Genomic DNA, 3,954 nt, shown 5'->3' on the forward strand with positions numbered 1-3,954 from the left:
AATTACTTCTCTAACCAGCACAAAGTGTAGGTACTCCATGACAAATCTGAAGTACTATTTCAGAAGTCCAAATGCAGTGTCTCCTCAACAACACAAAAAATACCTAATAATCATATAGCATTTACTGTGTGCCAAAAGCCCTGTGAGGTAGGTCATTTCCTCTCTTTTTGTAGGTAAAGAAACTGAGGCACAAAAAAGGCAAAGTGACTTGCCAGTGGCCACAGAGCCAGTAATCAGAGAAGCCTTAATTCAAACCCAAGCAACCTGGCTCAGGGTTCCTAAAGAACAGGAGAATCCAGGGCACCTGGGTGGTTCAGTCAGTTAAGTATCTGACTTCAGCTCAGGTCTTGATCTCGTGGTTTGTGGGTTCGAGCCCCGTGTCGGGCTCCGTGCTGACAGCTCTGAGCCTGTAACCTGCTTCCGATTCTATGTCTCCCTCTCTCTCTGCCCCTCCCCTGCTCACACCCTCTCTCTCTCAAAAGTAAATAAACATTAAAAGAAAAAAGAAGAACAGGAGAACCCATTTTAGTGTTTCTGGCCCTGGGGTCTGAAACTTCAAATAAATATATTCCCTACTGGAGGTGACTTGAGGATTGCAACAGTCATTTTGCTGTATTGTCTTCTCCTGGGTAACTGACACCTTTTCACTGAAATTGTAAAAAACCTACAATCCTGTAACAAAGACCCAGATCCTATTTGGAACTGTCTCACTGGTCTTGACCCTCATCCCCTTCTGGAAACCTGAAATTGACATTCTTGCCTCCTACATAGCCCAAGGCATTTCCACACACAAACACCCTGACCATATGCATGGAGGACACATTTATTTTGAAATGCATGTGCAGCAAACTTTGTATGATGTCATCAGGACCCTAGTCTTCTCTTCTTGCTGGCTATAGGATCTTGTCATACTGCTGGGGACAGCACTTGTCTGCTAGGGAGTTGCTACTCTGTGCTCCATTTGCCACTGCCCACTGGCATCTTACTCTACATTCTGTCCACCTAACTTCCCCAAGATGCCTGGTGGCTGCACATTTCCTTAAATCCATTGGAGACTATACACTGGCATCTCCAAGTTCCTCCCACCCGAGTCAAGGCTAATCCTTTCTGGAGATTTCTGCATTTCCATTGAGGAATGTGCTCTAACCAAACTCGAGGTTACCGAGGGAAGTGCAGTGTAGCTGGGCCTGGAATATTCTAGTCCTGGCTTGAAAATGAGCTTGGACAAGTTACATGCCCTCATATCAAAGAACAAGAGTTCCCAAGTCTTTTCTTGGCAAAGATCACTTTGCCCTCGGTGAACCATCATCAGTGACTCTGCACATACTAAATTAGAACAGTTTCTCCATGTTATTAATCAAATAAAAATTAACCCCCAATTAAGCTTCTGTTTATAAGCTAATCATGGCTGTTGTCTTAGCTTATTAAATTCTAGCCATGGAAACCTTTTCCTTAACTTAGGCAACCCTATCTTGGGTAAATGTATGGAATCCTCTCAGTTTTGGGGATTCTGAAAATTGTGCAGACTCCATTAACTGTTTAGCCACAACCCTGGCTGTGTTGACAATACCCAGGACTCAAAGACTAAATCCAAGTTTTGTGCCTCCATCACCCACTTTAAATACAGAGTGATGATATCTATCCTTCTTGGGCCCTCCTTTGTCCTTACAAGCCCCATGAGATAGCCCTTCCTTTGGGCAAAAATTCTGTCAAGGGACTGCCCACTCAAATCTCCTCCCCTTGGCTTTCAGATCAACATGTGCCATCTATTTTGATGGGATCCTTGAAGGTTTGCTCCCATAGTAACTACATTGCGACAAAGAGCTGATGGAGAGTGTAGGGGATCCCAATTAGAGTTAGTCTTCAGATCACACAAATCCAGAGAAGTTGGCTTAACATAAAGATTAATTCCCAGTGGATTAAAGGATAGAACAACACCACAGATGGCAGGATGGACCTGCTACATAGTCACCCTCCCCATGAAGTCTGGCCGTTTTCCAACTCCTCTCTTTCCCCTCCAGCCTGCAATAAGTGCCTACCAGACTCCAAGAGAAGGTTGTCCCCAACCTAGTGATCAGAAATTGTTATATTGTTATAAATAGCTCAGCTCTGGCTGCCCTGCATGGGTTGAGTTGCTAGGAACACGATAATGCCCAGCACATTTAGGGTGGAGCTAGGGAAAGATTAACAGGGGTGAAAGGGTAGCCCTCTCAGGAGAGGGATCAAAGCACCAGCAGCCAGTGAGCCAGAAAACTTCTGATCCACTCGGGCCACCCTAAGAACTGCAGATCCTGAGCCTCCCCTCCCCTTCACACACTAGGTATGGCGGATTATATTACTGTACCCAACTATTCACTCCCTATCCTCTAGAACAACACATCCCTGCCTGCCACCACATGACTTGCACAACTTCCTGTGAGAATACACTATACCGCCTGCCGCTGACACTGGTCTTGGCACGGGATTTGCTTTGGTCAGTGGATGTCAATGTGTTTTGCCAGCTCTTTTTTCCTTCCCTCTATAAGAATGGCATGTTCCAGACAGGGTGTGACCTGCAGTGGATGTTGTGAGATGAGAACGTACAGGCAGCAGGTTGTGGCCACCGCGTGCAACCAGTGACACGCAATGTGGATGGGGGAAGAAAATGTCTATTGTTAACCTGAGATTTGAGAGTTGCTCTTGCAGCCTAATTGGGCAAAAGCTAATGTACTAGGGGTCACAAACTCAATGCTGTGGGCAAGCAGAGTAAATGAGTGAGGCAGAGCGTGTAATGCCATGGGGATGGCGGGGCTATGGCAGATGGGAGAGAATCAGCCCAAGGTTAGTCTCCAGCACTAAACTTTGCTATGAGTCAAAATAAAAAATGCTATTTGGTTAAACATCAAAGGACAAAGTTTTAATAACACAGCTGATATTTACTACTTGAAAGTTTAGACTATTAAGAAACATACAGTTAAAAATAATGACCCAACTTCTTATTTTTTGTAACCATTTAACTCTTTAGAGATCTTTTAGGCTCCAATCTCTAGTTGAAAAGAAACAATCTTCTGAAATTTGGCCACTATTCACAGTTTACTTGTGATTTTTTATTTTGTTTTAAAAGTTCTCTCTTAAGAAATTTTTTGATTTACCTTACAACATCAATGTAGACTTCTGCAAAACCAATCTAATCACACTACAAAAATACCCACCATCTGTCTTAAAGAAAGTGACTCCTTATGAATGGGGATTAGCAAGGACATAGATTGATTCCATAGAATAGTTCATTTAATGGATTTTATTGTGACTGGTATCAGGTCTGAGATCAGGGAAATGGAAGTAACTGTTTTATAGAGAATCACATATTATAACAGTTCTAATTGAAATTAAGCCTCTCTGGAGAATCGTAAATATTTCAGTATTACTAAGCTGACTACATATTTTCAAGTTTATATTTTCTGCCAAGGGATTTTATCTTCTGCCAACATGTCATCTGGAAAAAAGGAATCACTTGTCCCATATCAGCCTCCATGGGAAATTGCACAATCCCAAAAATCTGGGGCCAAGGAGTCTTCCTCTTTGACTTACCGGTAGGTCAGAGGTGACCAACATCAACACTCCTATGAAGAAATGTGCTTCTACACAACATGGAATTCAGATAGGATCTCAGACCTTATTATGGGGCTTTCCTTTTGATGTGAAACTAGTAACAAAAGCAGCAGCACTTTTTTTTCTTTTTTCCCTCTTTATTTTCAAATTGATTGTTAATGAGAATGCATGTGGAGCAGATAAGAATAATATTCATAGTATTCTGGCCATCAGGGTCCTTCTTTTCTTTTTTGCCTTCAGAGTCCTTTCCAAAAGGAAACATGCTCCCTGGCATTCTATATTATTCCCAATTTCCAGGTGGAAAAATGAGACAGATGGAGTGACATAAAAACACCGGGGATTGTAGTTTTAAAAACAAGACAAAAA

Source organism: Neofelis nebulosa, chromosome 5, assembly GCF_028018385.1.
Source record: "Neofelis nebulosa isolate mNeoNeb1 chromosome 5, mNeoNeb1.pri, whole genome shotgun sequence".
Taxonomy (NCBI): Eukaryota; Metazoa; Chordata; class Mammalia; order Carnivora; family Felidae; genus Neofelis; species Neofelis nebulosa.